The sequence below is a fragment of the Plecotus auritus genome (assembly GCF_963455305.1).
Source record: "Plecotus auritus genome assembly, chromosome: 6".
In the NCBI taxonomy this organism is placed as follows: Eukaryota; Metazoa; Chordata; class Mammalia; order Chiroptera; family Vespertilionidae; genus Plecotus; species Plecotus auritus.
In genome coordinates, this window is record NC_137773.1 from 52,845,486 (window position 1) to 52,863,008 (window position 17,523).

At 39.5% G+C, this 17,523-nt stretch overlaps 1 protein-coding gene across 2 annotated transcripts in view; it reads right to left on the reverse strand.

The window, feature by feature from the left end:
* Positions 1–17,523, reverse strand: part of RNF150 (ring finger protein 150) — a 179,142-nt gene that overhangs the window by 117,460 nt on the left and 44,159 nt on the right. The window lies entirely within an intron of this gene.

Below are 17,523 nucleotides of genomic sequence, written 5' to 3' on the forward strand. Positions count from 1 at the left end.
CAAATCAAATTGCCCCTCTGTGGGGTGTGTGCCCCACATTGGGAACCAATGGGCTATAATGAAAAGATCCATGTCAGAAGTGAAATACCTTATGATCATCAAGAAAATAATTTTAGGTATTGGCCTTTAGTTCTATGTAATTGATTTAAAACAATTTCCCCCAGGTATAAACACCCAAAGAATTATGTTTCAGGGAATCCTAAATTCATTTTACTCATTGAAGTGCATTTCTTCTAACATTCTTTGGGTAAGTTATTTTTAAAGTGTTGCTGTCGCGCTTTTTAAGAGTCTGAATGATTACATTTAGTTCTTCTTAGATGAAGAAAATCAACAATTCGATCATTTTCATTTGAGTGTAAATTTTACTTTAAGAAAATCTGAGAACATGTCATAGTGTTTTTAAGTGACTTCTCAAGTGAGCTGTGCTCTGGGTTAGAAATATGTGCTACATTTTCATAATCATTACCATTACTTCTCCCAACCCCCACCACCAAATTCCCCAGCATATGTTTAAGAACTAAACTGCGATTCAGATAATCTGCCATCTGGAAAATGCATGTGAAAATCTTTCTACATTCCCAAGTCTGGGAAGAGCAAATGTTTCTCATGTGCCTTTAATGCTAACCAATTCAAATGATTTTTCTGAACAACAGGTATTTACATTATAGAAGGTTTCAGAAGCAAGGTTATTGCTTTTGTCCTTTGATGGAGCCTCTCAAGTTGATAGCTTTACATACATAAACTGAATAGTTCAGCAACTTAGGGTTAGGTTCTAAACTCAGCTTGTAAGGCAAAATTATCCTGGCAAACTCCCCGAACCGCCCATAGGTACAATGTAAGTGGTTGGTTGGTGTTGACTGGACCACCTGCTTGGCAACTTTATCACCACCTTCAACTCAGACAGTCAGCGCTTCTCTAGACTCTTCATTATGCAGCTTATTCATCCACAAAGCACCCTCTTCTCAATGGCCACTGGAGATTTTCTTTGGGGCTTGTTGGTTTATTCTCATTTTATTTTGTTTTAATGGACAATGGCAAGAAAAGCCCTTCAGATCTTTCATGCATGCTTTCTGTAGGTTTCTCTGGTTTCGGCCTGATTGCGCCATTGCCTGTGGTGTGTACTGGCACTGACTCTGTGGTCTGTGGGAATATTTAAAGATATTTTTTTTCTCTTCTTCCCCCTCTCCCAATCCCCAGTAATGAAGAGTTTCACTTGGATCATTGATATACACTCGTGGTACAACTGCATTCTAAGGTAAAGCCACTGCTAAAGGCTGTACATGCTGAGGCTGTGGGTCTCTAAACCCCAACCTTTCCAAACAATCAGGACAATGTGGTAAACCCTATGAACCACGGCCAACCGTACATTCATTCCTATTTACTCAGCTCAGCCGGCCCATTACAGTCAGGCTAAAGCTAGAACACATCATCCCATGATATGGTGGTGTTTTTCCCCCAGAAGCTCTTCATGATCTAAGCTATTACATTTAATTAGATTATCAGGTAAGATCCATGGAGGGTTGAGGATGAGATCCGGGCTAGACTAGATCCTTCACATTGGCCATGAAAATAAACATGCACTGTGGTTAAGCTGCTCTGAACAGGTAAAACATGTTCTCGTACTCTCGGGCTCGGCTGCTTCACTCCAGCAGAGATAATTTAGCTTTCTTGCTCACAAACACTGGTGAGTGGCATCGGAAGTCTAGGGGTCAAGAGGTAATGAAAGAAAAGAGGCATAATCACTAAATCTGGTTCTCCATAAGGCTTTAGGAACATTTTGTTCTCTGGGCAACAATGGAGGTAGTAAATGGACAATTTCTTGCCTGCGAACTAAACACTAAGCATATGGATGGAATCAGGACCGCATCTGATAAAAGTTACAGATAATTCCACTTCAAAGACGGCTGTACTTTCCATTTCCAAATGCTTTCATCATTTGGTCCGTATGCCTGTCTTAAGCCCTTGGGGGAACAGATGTGTCCCACTGTTACAGGTAAAGGCCCACCAGGTGGGAATTGGGTTATCAGTGACACCCTGGGACAAAGCCCATCTGTCCCTGGTGCCCACACCAGTACTCCACGCATGAAGAAATTGTACATGAAATAAACTTTGGTGGCAGTTGGACTCAAAGGGAAAACATGATACCTTAGCTGAGCCACACAGCTTGCTAACTCGCCCTGAAGTGAGTGAACAAAGGAGAATTTGCATTGCAACTCATGGTCCATTCCTCATGTGAACAGAATCCTGGGATGGCGGCTACAGTGACTACAACTGGAGGCCCAGCCTATGTGCTAACGCACTGGTGACAATGTAAGAGAATAAGGGACAATGAAAAAGGGAGGCCTCTTTACACAGGCACAAGTGGTCTCTGGAGACAGCCAGCTGAAACGCAACTTGGAACCAAGGCTTGTATACGGACGGGGGTTTGTTCTACAGGCTGGTGGAATAACAGCTCTCTGGAAGCCTCAGATCTGTTAGCTTATGATCCTCTTTCATAATTTTACTTCCCCTTCCCCTACCACTTAGGAAAAACACATGGACTTTGTTAGAAGGGCTATTGTGAAATGTACAGAGCGACAAAGACAAAATATGGCAAAACACCCTTAAAATGTCACATTACCGGCTTAATGACTAGCCACAGATGGGAGTGCGATGATGCCTTTGGAAATTTTTTGTTTGGTTGTCTGACTTTACAGTTACAGCTCATTTCTCAACCAAAAGGCAGAATAGCATTTAATCACTGAGCAAGTTTAATGAACCCGAATGAAACATACACTTTGAGTGTATGGTGTTTCCCACCTTCTAGCACCCTCTTTCTCATTCTGTATACCCAAATGATAAATGAATGAATACTGATTTAGGGAAGTAGATTGGCTAAAATGTTAGAGAAAATAATACTATCAAATTGAGAAAGTTTATTTTTTTTTTGAGATTCCTTTTCTTATGTGCTTTTCATTCATTATATATTGAGTAAAAACTTTTTTACATCATCTAAAAAAAGTGTGACAAAAACATGGAAGACTTGCCCTACCTGGTTTGGCTCAATGGATAGCGTTGGCCAGCAGACTGAAGGGTCACAGGTTCGGTTCTAGTCAGGGCACATGCCCAGATTGTGGGCTCGATCCCCACTGTGGGGCATGCAGGAGGCAGCCAATTAACGATTCTCTCTCATCATTGATGTTTCTGTCTCTCTCTCTCACTCTTCCTTCCTCTCTGAAATCAATAAAAATATATTTTTAAAAAAACCATGAAGACTATTACCAAAGAAAGATAGGTGTGTTGTTCTACTCAAATGATTGTCAAAAGCATTTACTAAACTCATTTCCTCCACTACTCTCCACCTAAATTTGCTACACTGCAGTGAACTAAATTCTGTTCTCTCACCTCACACTCCTCCCTTTGCTATAAGAATTGGATCCATAGTACAGCCAGGATGGGAAGTATTTGCAGGTATTGTGGGTCTCATCATATGCCAAGTTCAGGAATAGTGAGAGACAATTTGAGTGTACCCTTCCTTTATTCAACTAGTACTTACTGTGTACCTACAATGTACTCTAATGTACTCCCAATAGAAATAGGGGAGTCACAAATTAAATTTCTAATAGCCACATTAAAAAATGCTGAAATTAATTTTAATGTTTTATTTTATCCAATATATAAAAGTAGCATTTCAATACATTATCAACATAAAAATTGAGATAGTTTACATTCTTTTTTATACCATGTCTTCAAAATCTAGTTTGTATTTTATACCTTCAGCATGTCTCAATTCACCATCCACACTTTAAGGGCTCAACAGCCAGAGAGAACTAGTGGTTACCAAGTTGGACAGCATCTGTCTAGAAAAACTGAACGATAACAAATCACTCCTGTGTTTTCCTGCCTCCCCTACCTGTTTGCTCTGGTGTCTCTTACAGATTGTTCTTATACTTCATCCACAGACCACTACTCACTTAACGTGCATTAACATTTTATGGCAATATGGCAGAATAATTACCCTGTAAATCCACCTCTTATAAAACCCTAAGAAATGCTTGCTAAAACACATTCTTTGAAATGCATAGCTACAATTGTGGGAACATGAGAAACATTTCCAGAACCAAAAACTAGATGGAGGTGAAGGTGTTTGGTACTTGAGCTGCCAATGGGATGGTCGCAGGCAACTGAGAAGTTTGGCTTTCACACAAAAAAACAGAGGCTTGGCAGATGCTCAAGGCATGAGTTGGAGTTGAAATCCATCTCTAACAATGGGACCACAGACTGTGTTTCCACAGTAGAACACTGAACCAGGGAAAATAATCTCCCTCAACCACAGGGGAAGACAATAAGGATAAATGGGGAAAGATGTCTCCTCTTAAAGTTCATACGGGTCTCTTTCCACTTAGACTTGGGGTTCAAATTTAAACTAACATGTGTTTCATTAACTCCCAGAAATACTACCAGGTGCTTGGCAGAAGCAAATACAAGACATCTCATGGGGAATATACCCTCATCCCAGGGCACATAATATTATAACTGGTTAAGCTCCACCAAACATGAGCTCACAATTCCAAATTATAAACCAAAACGAGGAAACAATTCATGCTGGGCAAGAGTTAGCTGACAGAACCAACAGCTGGATTAGACCTCCTCAAGCAATTCTGATCATAGAAATAACAAAGAGAGCTTATAAAATAAACACACCAAAAATATTAAAATCATAAAAGGAGGCAGATAAAACAGTAAAAAGAATAAAGTTCACACAAAAAAGACCAGATAGATGAAAACAAATAATTCAAAATTGTACTACAAATGATCAATAAAGTCATTTAATAAAAAAACCTCAATAATTGGGTTAAATATTCACTTAGATAGAGTTTAAAGAGAGGATTAGTGAGCTGGAAGAAGATGATCTACAATTCCATAACTAGATAAGCTACCATTTAAGAAATATGTTGAAATAAGGGCATATTTAGACAGAGATTCAAAGTTTACCACTAAAAGACCCTTGCTAAAAAAGTATAAAATATATTGATAAAAATGGGTTTATATATAAGCAAGCATCAATTGTTTAAAATGGATATGATTGTACAGAATTCAGCAAAGAATTCACAAGAAATCCTAGAGTAGTGCTGTCCAATAGAAATAAAGTAGAGACCCAGGTCAAGTGCTCCATAGTTCCATGTGTCTAGTGTGATCACATTGGACCCCACACATCTAGAGCAGCAACATCCCACTTGATGCTCTGTGCATCTTTGTGCCCAAGGACCCCTAGGTAGGGTGCACAATGCACTTCCTATGTTCAACTGAGTATGGTAAATTCCAGGATGAACAAAATTAAATAAGCATCTAAGCTTTAGACCTTTTCAGAAGTTCAGTGCATATGTACCTCCAAGAGGAAACGCAGTATGCGCTATAATGTTTTCCAAATGTATTAGTACTTTCTGAACTAATGTAATACATCTTGTCTACAGCACACCTGATAATGCCTCCCAGAAAAGTCTTCTGTGGAATATCAGTGTGAGAAACTCTGGTTTCAGGCACAGAGAAAACTAAAAGGAAATAAAAAATGGCAAGATGCAAAGTTGGCAACAGGCAAATGTCAGATCGAAATCTTATCAGATAGTCTAAAAAGGGTGGATCCTGCGATGAGGAGCAATATGGAGCTCCGAAGACATTTGAGAAGCGGGAATGAGGAGTAATGCTTCAGGGTTGCAAATGTGGCCCATAAGGCTACCCAGAGCAGGGTCTTTACAGTGACTGCAGGATGGGTGTGGTTGGAAGCTTTCCCCAGTGAACCACAGCCAAGGCTAACTTCCTTCTTGTCAGGTTATCATACAACCATTTCTCTTCAGTTGGCCTGTCAACTGAGATGAGAGGAGGAAAAGAAAAATCCCCAAAATGCAGTGAACCAGGTCACAGAGAAGTTCACCCTGAGTCTGGAACCAGCTTGGTTAAAAAGGAATTAGAGCATGCTCATAAGCTATGGTAAATAACAACATTCTCTGGAGTACATGGCTTATAATTAGGTAAGGAGTTCTAAGTGTTATTTAGACAATGATTTTGTTTTTTTTCTGAAAAATATATTTTATTTTTTGAATAGGTCATATATTTACATTGTGTAAATCACACACACACACACACACACACACACACACACACACACACACACAGGAATTTAATGAAATGCTCTTCTTTTACCTAGCTTCCACCACCTCTGTAGCAGAGATTGGGTAGTTGGTATCTAACCTGCTTCTTCTTTGTCTTGGCACATAGACTACAATTCCCAGCCTTCCTTGCAATTAGATATGGCCATGTGATTACATCTTGGTCAAGGGAATATGTATCACTTACCTGCCTGTCCCACAACAACCTTCCACATTTATCCTCCCTCTCTTTTCCCTTCTGCTGGCTGAATGTCCACACAGACAGCAACCTTGGAAGTCATGTAATGAGGAAGGTGAGGCCCCTATCAGCCTTGACCCTGAATGGCTGAATGGAGCAGAGCACCCTTTTCTGCCCGCATTGTGCGGAACGTATGGATATATTCCAATTGCTTTAACCACTCTCATTCATGGACATTTGGATTAGAAATTGATTTTTAATGTCCTCTCTGCTAGCATTCTTAAAGCTCCTTAGTTAATGAGCTTAGAATATTTTTGTCTAATCCTGTTTCATCAAGATACACACACACACACACACACACACACACACAGGAATTTAAAGCTAGAATCTAACAGATGATGGACTGCAAAAGATTGAGAACACGCTGCTACTGATGGATACACTGTTGAAATCTCACTTTGCATACTGAGTACACAGTGTTAGGACAAGCTGGAACCCCCAAACCCCTCTTTAAAATTAATCATATTAGTCCAATAGAGTGCTAGACAACTGCTCCATTCAAGTGTTTCTGATGTCATATGAAAAAAGCTGATGGGTTCACATCTGGCATCCATTAAGAGGTAGTGGCTGGAATTAGTCAGAATCCTTGATGATTAATCTTTGATATGCATGGCCACAAATGGAGTTTAGTCACTTAGCCAGATGTTTCTTATGGATCCTTCTGAAGGACTGGGGCATGATTCAGAAACCATTTGCTTAGTCATTTAACTGGAGTGCTTGCTTTTGCAAACAGCTTGACAGTTTAAAAGAGAATAAAAGCCTGTTTCCCACTGGAAAATGTTGGAATTTTGCCATAATCATTATATACAGTGCTCTTAGAAAATTCCAGCTTTATGACTCTTTAGATAAATGGAGTATGAATTTTACTGAGAACACTAAAGAAACAACAACAAATAAAAGGAATCAACAACACAGCCCCATGCCCCTTAATATCCTTCTTGAAAATTTAATATTGATTATGATTTTGCAATTTATTTTCAAGCAAGTACTGTTGAGTATTTAAAGCTCTGGACTTTAGTATTAGTGCTAGAATTACAATGAATTTTTAAATTTAAAACACTATAAAATTCCTAAGGGTAATCTTGAAACTTCACTTTACTTCATGTTTTCCAATATTAAAAATACCATTTCACATTAAAAATAAACATTGTCAGTAAAGCTCATATCCTAAAAAATAACCATTTACTTATTGGGCTTTCTCTGATACAGTGACATTAATTTAGGAAAGATTCAGAAATTGGCAATCATTAATATTCACCCAAATCCACATCATTTATTAAAATACACCATGATCATGAATGATTACTTGCTTTCTCTGTGACTACTTAAGAAGCATATGATTCTAAGAATGGGTGGCCTAGATATTTTCACAGCTATTCTTGCAATCACCCAATAGCTAGCTGCATTTTAATGGAGAGGTTGACTATATATAACTTGTGAACACACTGATATTCCCTGAGATAAAAAGGCAAGGTTCTGCAGAAACCATAGATTATATACATTTCCTTAAAAAAAAAAGGCAAATACTGTCCCTAGATTCTATTCTGGTTACTTAGTATATATCATTTCCTTGATGATATATAGAAATGGGCTCTGAATCCCCATGCAACTCCAAGTAACTTTCAGATTGTCCTTACTGGTATAGCTCATATTTTCTCAAGTTCCATGAAAATGGCTATACAATATAAACCAGCCATCCTCCTCCACAAACTCAGAATCAGTCACATCAGACTTAGGGCAAACAGCCTACCTGCACCTCCCACTTCAACCCTTGAACAATTTCTGGAGAACTTAAACCAGAGTGCCATTTAGTACTTGACACGCTAGTGCAGTTACAAGAAGGAAAATGCTAAGGTTTTCATTAAAGCTTCAGTGCACAGAAAAGTTTTACAGCATTGCCCCTACTAGTGTGATTAATTTTATGGAAGTTGGATAACCTTAACAGAGAACTGGACTTCATGGTCAGATATACTTATTTGGGCAGAAGAGATTACTGGTTACATGTCAGCAGATCAGCCAAAGACAATTTCTATACAAATTATAGTATCAAATGTTAAAGTCAGTTCTATTACTCAACAGAGTGAAAAGGCAAACTACAAAATAGGAGAAAATACTTGCAATCATATGTCTGATAAGGAGTTAATACACATACTATTTAAAGAACTACACCTCAGTAACAAAAAAACAAATAACCTAATTAAAGATGGGCACAGAACTTGGATATTTTCTAAAAGATGGTATAGAAATGGCCAAAAAGCATAATGAAAAGATGCTTAACATCACTAATCACGAGAGAAATGCAAATCAAAACCATGAGGTATCACCTCACATCCACTAGGATGGCTATTATTAAGACCAAACTAGAAAAGTATCACCAAATATGTGAAGAAATCGGGACCCTTGTGCACCACTGGTTGTAAGGTAAAATGGTGCAGCCTCTATGGAAAACAGTATGGCAGATTCTCAAAAAGTTAAAAGTAGAATTACCATATGATCCAACAATCCCACTTCTAGGTGTATAACCCCAAATATTGAAAGCAAGATCTCCAAGAGATCTTTGCACATCCATGTTCATAGCAGTATTATTCACATTAGCTAAGAGGTGGAAGCAATCCATGTATCCATCCCCAGATGAAGAGATTATTATAATACTAGTAGCCTATCATGCAATATCGTGCACAGTAGGCCGCTCGCCACTTCCCTGGGAGCCGGTGGGAACCGCAGTGCGCCCCCGGGAGCCGTGCTGTTTCCACTGGAGCCGTGCAGCTTCCACCGGAGCTGGGAGGGACCCGCGCTGCTTCGGCAGGAGGCGGGCCCGCTGTTTCCTCTCCAGGCCTGTGCTCAGCCACAGAGGCTGCGTGCTGGTCCCCCACCCCTCAGAGGTGCTCCGTGGCCAGGGCGTCACTGCAGCAATGAAGCAAGCGTCCCGCCCCAGCCGCTCCGTGCCTGCTGCCCAGAGGCCCTCCATCGCTGCGGCGAAGAAGCAAGCATTCTGCCAGGCCACTCACGCTGCCCACTCTCAGCGGCAGCCCCCCCAGAATTGGGGGACTCCGGCGAGGCTGAGGGGACTGGGTGCCGCCATATTTGTGATGGAGTGACGGTTAATTTGCATATCACCCTTTTATTAGATAGGATGGCATATACATACAATGGAACCCTGTCACATGCTATAGTATGAATGGGCCTTAGGGACATTATGCTAAGTGAAATAGCCAGTGTCAAAAACACAAGTATTAGCCCAGCTGGTGTGGCTCAGTGGTTGAGCATTGACCTACGAACCAGGAGGTCAGGGTTCGATTCCCCATCAGGGCACATGCCTGGGTAGTGGGCTCGATCCCCAGTGTGGGGCTTGCAGGAGGCAGCTGATCAATGATTCTCTCTCATCACTGATGTTTCTATCTCTCTCTCCCTCTCCATTTCTCTCTGAAACACACACACACACACACACACACACACAAAACACACAAGTATTATATGATTCCACTTATGTAATGTATTTAAAGTAGTCAAGTTTATAGATTCAGAAAATAGAATCATGTTGCTTGGGGCCGGGGGAAGGGGAGAAGGGAGTTATTGTTTAATGGGTGTAGAGTTTCAGTTTTGCAAGATGAAAACTTTTAGGGATCTGTTGCACAACAATGTAAACATACTTAATGCTACTCAACTGTACACTTCAAAATGGTAAATTTTATGTAGTTTACCACAATGAAAACTTTAAAAATTTACAAAACAAAACATAGTCCTGGCTAGTCAAAGAAACCACAGTTGATCTGATGACTCCCAAAGGCAGTGCTGGTTGCTCTTCAGCTGATCAATGCAACATGTGAGGTGATGAAAGTATCTTTTACTTTAACCAGCTCTCTATAATTTGACTCAAAAAGCCACAGATCCAACATGTTTTAATAACTCTGAGGTGGTTAGGCACTCTTCCTTCCAAAGCTGAGAGAGAAATAAAGGAACAAAACTTAAATTTATCAAGAAATTATAACTTAAATATTCTCATGAAAAAAAAAAGATAAATATGTGTGGTGACAAATGTGGGAATCCTTTCACAATGTATAGGTATATCAAATCATGATGTACACTTTAAATACCCTACAATTTTATGTCAATTGCACCTCAATAAAGCTGAAATTAAAAAAGGAATAATTGACAAAGTTAACTTAAAATTAGATGTTCACTCTGGCTCTGGGGAATGCAGAAACTGGCACATGCCCATATGTTAGTCCTCTTGGTGTGAGCCAGAAAGCAAGAGGCTCCAAATCTGAGCCCCCCTCTGCTGCAGCTCATGGCTGACCTTCACAGCCTTCAATGTCATGAACATGGGAGCCCTCCCTATAGTTTATGCTAAGAAGAATGTTATGGAACGCTTAGTGGATAAATGAAGAAGAGGACACAACAGAAGTTAATTATATATTTAATAACAATGGGGAAATGTACATTTATTCCTAAGCCTTAAGTAGTAAAACAGATCTAAATCCCCTAAAATGGCACTATTGCTTCATGAACGGTATTCTAAAGCAGTGAGCCTCATTAATTACTCTACTCAAGGCCATGTCCCTGAACTGCTTCCGCTCCTACATAAGAGAGAGAACCTAAGTACTCATGATAAGCGTAATGAAGTATGTAGTCATTTAGTGGTATGCAACTGAACCTTCAGATCCAAAAAAAGAAAGATGATGACTACAATAAATAAATAAATGTTAAATATAAATATAAGTTTATGTAAATTATTTTAATTAAAAATTAAATATAAATAAATATTTAGACAAGGAAAACAATGTATTTGGTATGTATTAAGAAGAGAATTTCAGATATTTTAATATGTCACTTCATTGAGCAAACCTGCTTCTGTGTCTGATACATGCACAACACTGTACCAACCACTGGACCAGGCCTGGAAGACAAGGAGAGGTACGTAACACAACACAACATGGCTGCCAAAGAAAGAGCTTTATCTTCAGGTCATTTTTATGGATTTTTTAAAAAAGAACTGTCAATAGGTAAGAATAAGAATTGAGGCGAGTGGAAAGCAGGAGGGCAGCTAGGACAGACACTATGATAAACAAAGCTGTAGAAGTACACAAATGTGAAGTGTACATGGAAAGTATTCAAGCCCTATGGCAAAAGCATAAGGAATAAGAACATAGCAGTCCTTTCCACTCTAGCAATATTTTATTTTAAATTTTGCATGTGGGGCTGGGCCTTTTCCATTGCTGTGCTTTGTATGCTTCTGAAGTATAACAGGTGCTTGAAAAGCTTTGTTGAATGAATGAACAAAAGATGATGCAAGAATGACAGTTGAGAGACCAGATCATGACTGCTCTTAATATGTAAATATTAAATTTAGTATTTCAATTTTTACTGTGGAAAAAACATAAAACACGTAACATTTACTATCTTAACCATTTTTAAGTGTATAGTTGAGTAATGTTAAGTATATTCATGTTGTTAACATCTTTGGAACTTTTTCATTTTGCAAAACTAAAACTCTATAAAATGTACATTTTAAAGCAACCAACATGTAAACAATCATACCCACTGAACAACTCAATATTATATTCTGTGAGCAATAACATGACTCAAAGTTTTTGAGAACGACTCCTGCACTTTGGGAAGTAACTTGTGAGCAATCCTAGGGTGTGTTAGAGAACCAATGGGTCACACCAGGGGAAAACCATTAGCTGTTTGATGAATCTCTACAGTTAAATGGCCACATTTTCTATTCCTGTTTTGTAAAGAAAAATCCCAATTGCAACATATTTGTCAGAATTGTTGATATATAAATTTATCTGAAAAATATTGATGATGCTTGCTGATGTCACATTTAATTTAAAAAATTATTCAAAAATAATACCCTAATATCAAGCAGCATAGCAAGCTCAAGATAAGCACATTATTAGAATACTGTAATCTATTTATCTTTCCTAAAAGGTATGTGTTTTTGGCTTTGCTTTGTTTTTAGTAGGTAAGATAGCTCTTGTTCATCATCTTTCTATTAAATCATCCCTTAGTTTTTTAAGAAAGCATAGTATCTATCACCCATAAGTTTATTGCACATCACTTAAACAGCTAGTGTACGCTACATTAACCTACTTTAAGTCAATACATCATAATTTATAAAGATTTTAAGAAGCCAATGAAGAACAGTGTGGTGATTTTGGGGTGGGGTGTGGGGAGGAGATGGAAGGAAGTTTAGGGGGGATACATGGTGATGGGGAAAAAAGCCAATGAATAATGTTTAAGGGAATACATTAATGTGAGGATAAACTGATTACAACAAGAGAAACCAATTTTATTATGAGAATTTGGGACAAGATGAAAAACATAAACATAATCCGATGAAAACATTAGATCTGCATTTTCTCCTGAGGGAAATGAAATAGTTCAACAAGATTTGGAATTTCCAAATTACCTTGAATTACATTTAATCTCAGTTTCCCAATAAAATAATATAATTTATTTTATTTTTTCATCATGTAAACAGAAGCCAGAACCACATTTTTGCAATAAACTGTTAGATCAAAAAGGCATTTTTCCCGAGAGAGAAAGTTAAGGCGCTCAATGCTAAGGACTAAATTATTCCCAGCTGTAAAAGTTGATTTCATTTTTCCTGGGAAAGCGGGTAGAGCCAAATTCAATATCATTTGTATAATATTTCAGAAAAGACATTCTGTGGAAGATTAACCATGCAAATCAGTTAGTGGGCACCATGTACATAGCCCTGTAGAATCAACCAGAGTCTCACAAAAAATATTTAAGTTTCCACCTAGATATATCTCAGTTAGAGAAATGTACATTTTAAAGCAACCAACATGTAAACAATCATATATACTAATATGCTGAAATAGAAATAATTGTTTTTTTTTTGCTGAGTTCAAATATTTATAGTTTACAGAATTTAAATTATATGTTAAATAATTATACCATGCAAAGAAGGCAGACTTTATTTTCTACCACCATCCGGAGAATCGCCTGATTCCATTTACGCGTGCACCCCTGGTGCTCCAGGCGAAGGGGATGCCTGGCTGGTTGTCAGGTTCCAGAAAGTAAAACTCCCAAACAATGAAAGAAGACAAGACTCCCCTCAATCTCTGGGGAAAGTGATGGAGACAGTTGGGGCAGTTGGGGTGCATGCTATACTCTGAGCCATGCCTCAGAACATGACCTTCGGTGGTACCACTTAAATATCTTCTACCCTGTCCAGAGGATTTAGTCCAAGAAATCAAGAAAGAAGGCTGAAGAATGAATGGAGCTGGCAATTTCTTTTGATGCTATGGTGGGAATGTTTGTGTCCCCTCAAAATTTACATGTTGGAATCTTAACACCTAGTGTGATGATCTTAGAAGGTGGGACCTCTGGGAGGTAATTAGGTCACAAGGGTGGAGCCCTCATGAATGGGATTAGTGCCTTAACAGAGACCCTTCAGAACTCCCCTAGCCCCTTCCACCAAGTGAGGATACAAGAAGTCTACCACCTGGAAGAGGGCCCTCACCAGACATGCTGGCAGACTTTCAGACTCCAGAATTGTGAGGATTAAATTTCTGCTGTTTGTAAGTTATCCGTTCTGCAGTAGTTAGTTACAGCAGCCTGAACAGACTGACATTTGATAACCTAATAATAGCTTTACAAAATAATTATTTCTTTCCCATTTTGATGGCAAAAGGAACAAAAAAATGACTTGGAATAGTAGGAGATGGTAAGAGACACAAGGAGAAGCAGAGATGTTGGTCATAGAGTAGAAAGAATTAATAGGAGTGGAGATCACATTTACTCCCTACAGGCAGGGGGTCTCAAGTGAGCCCTCCTGCTCCAGCAATAGAGGAGGGAGAACAGGACAAGAAGCAAGAAGAGAGCAACAGCCTCACTTAAGACAGCCAGGTAATTGGAAAAGGGAGGTGGCTCTGGGTGGTGACTCAAAGTTCTAATGTGGATGACAGATTCAGAGTTCAGGGGGTGAGGTCCCCATAACTGGTACTCAAGCACACCCAAGACACTGTTTACCCTCAGAAAGGATGCAAATACCTGAGTTGTGTCTACATGGTGACTGGCGAGCAAAGTGTGTATTATAAAATGAATGTGTTTTATGAATATTTTGTAAAAGTTCAGGGGTGGGGAACCTTTTTTCTGCCAAGGGCCATTTGGATATTTATAACATCATTCTCAGGCCATACAAAATCATCAACTTAAAAATTAGCCTGCTATATTTGGTCAAACATTTAATTAACTAACCCCTAATGCCTTGGCAGGGCCAGACCAAATGATTTTGCAGGCCAAGCTCAACTGGTGTGGCTCAGTGGTTGAGTGTTGACCTATGAACCAGGAGGTCATGGTTCAATTCCCAGTCAGAGCACAGAGTAGGGGGCGTGCAGGAGGCAGCCAATCAATGATTATCTCCCATCATTGATGTTTCTATCTCTCACTCTCCCTTCATCTCTGATATCAATAAAAATATATTTAAAAAAAATGATTTTGCAAGCCTTATAATGGCCCCAGGAATGGATGTTCCCCACCCCTGTAATAGTTCTTAAAATTTGCACACACACATACACACACACACACACACACACACACACACACACCAAATACACACATGCGATCTGTGTAGAACTGAATTAGGCAACCAGTGAGATTTGTTGGCCATCAGGTCACTCCAGAAAATGAGGAAGAAAGGACTAACTAAATATGATCTGGGAGTAATTATTTTCTAACTTACTATAATAAACACACACAGAAACACATATACATTTGATCAAAGGCTAATGGATAGAAATGATAAGCAATATATACTACTTTGAGCTCAACAAGGAAAAAATGTAAGTCAGACTAACAATATTAGTGGAGAAAATGCACTTGGAGATGGAAATAATAGGCTTCCAACTTTTTTATGTGTAATTTTTCTGCGTCAAGATAAAACAAATGCAATACAAATATCTGCCTACAGGTAGAGTGGCCACATAATCTATTGCCCAAATCAAGGCACACACCAGAGCAACAGGCATGAACTGGAACAGTCCTAGGCAAACCGTGGGTCTGTCCTGTACGGAGAGGTGTTAAAAAACACATATCAATGGTTTTCTGCCTGTATAAGAAGTACTATAAGAAGTACACGAATTGAAATGCCCAATAAGAACTGTCAGTAGGTGGACTCACAATATACACATTTATACATGTAGCATTGATTTCAAATGTCTACAGAGCATTCTACAAAATTCAAGTACATTTCAACATTACAAAATGTGTGGTAGATTTTTATCATTATGTATTTTATCAATCAGTGGCTCCTAAAAAGGCCATCAGCCTCATATGCCTGGCTAAGAAAACTTTTAACTTGTGTGTGTGTGTGTGTGTGTGTGTGTGTGTTTTGTTAATCCTGACCCAAGGATATTTTTCCATTGATTTTTAGAGAGAGGGAAAGAACAGAGAGAAATATCGATGTGAGAGAAACACATTAGTTGGTTGCTTCCTGCACGTGCTCTTGACCGGAATCGAAACTGGGACTCTTTGGTCTGCAGGCTGAGCCAAACCGGCTAGGGCAGTGATCAGCAAACTCATTAGTCAACAGAGCCAAATATCAACAGTACAACGATTGAAATTTCTTTTGAGAGCTAAAATTTTTAAACTTAAACTTCTTCTAACGCCACTTCTTCAAAATAGACTCGCCCAGGCCGTGGTATTTTGTGAAAGAGCCACACTCAAGGGGCCAAAGGGCCGCATGTGGCTCGCGAGCCACAGTTTGCCGACCACTGCCCTGGGTTCTACCCGCACAGACCCTAATCTCTGTGACTTCCTGGAGAACCACTTCCAGGGTGAGGAGGTGAAACTCATCAAGAAAATGGGCGACCACCTGACTAGCATCACCAAGCTGGCCGGCCCCCAACGGGGCTGGGCGAGTATCTCTTTAAAAGGCTCGCCCTCAAGCAGGACCAGGAGCTTTGGAACCCAGAGGCCTTTGAGGGGCCCCTCTGCATCCCCCTGGTGTCTGGCCTTTACCTGAGCCTCTTCCCGAAACTACTAGCCATTCTTTTAACCACCCTGAATTGAACCATCTCCCATGCATTGAACCAAATGAAACAATAAAGCTTTTTTTGCAGGGAACAAAAAAGTACAAGAAAAAAGACAACAGGAAGGCCAAAGAGAAGGATTGAATTATGTAGGGGGACTATCAGGAGATGCATAGAAATGGGAAATGTTTAGAGTTATGAAAATACTGGGATTAATTATGATCCTAAGATGGGCTTTAGTGCAGCAGGTCAAACACTGTCAAATATCATTTGAGCGATTGCTGGTAAGGTTTTGTCTCTCCTTCTTATAACCTTGGGTAGGGGCTGGAGGAACTATATTTCTACAAAGCTTTCAAATTTTGTCTCCTACCGAAATAGACACCAACATTCCTCTTTAAATAGAACGCTTTCTTTTCTGTTACATTCATGACCGGACTAGAGTGCACTCTTCGGTTGCCAAAGCTTGGGACATATATAAACTTGTTATTGGAGCATTCTAGGAAATGCACAACCACAAGTCTGGGAGGAAGTTGCAGAGTAGACGCTGCTTTCATACAACTGCTATTTACTGACACCCACCAGGGCCAAAATTGAAGTTTACACTTCAGTGAGTCATTGGTTCCATGTCTTTGGAAGCATGGTGCATGAAGAATTCTTTGCAAACTGCTGACTGCTTCCTTAGCTTCTGAACATCTGTGTTGCTCTGTTCCCATGACCGTTTTTATTACTTTTTTGGCCAGCTGGAGAGGAATTCAAACCAAAAGGCAATTCATCGTGCTCAGTTTTCTCCACATTCATTCCACTGGTGAGGGGATGACTGCCAGATAGGAGGTCACGTGGCCTCACAATTACTGGGCCTCGATAAGCGGGGATATATTTGTCATTCCATAGACACATGTGAGGATAAAAGGAGAGATCTTGCTTATTTCATCTTGTCTGCAATACATTTTTGGATCATTTTCTTTGCCTTTTAAATCTTAATATTTGCCCAAGACAACAATAAACAACATAAGCCCTCCCTCCCCAAAATGCTCAAACTCAGTTTTGAAGCCCAGTCCAGATCTTCCCAGGCTCATGGGAGCAGTGTGTGGAGTGTGTGTGTGTGTGTGTGTGTGTGTGTGTGTGTGTGTGTTTC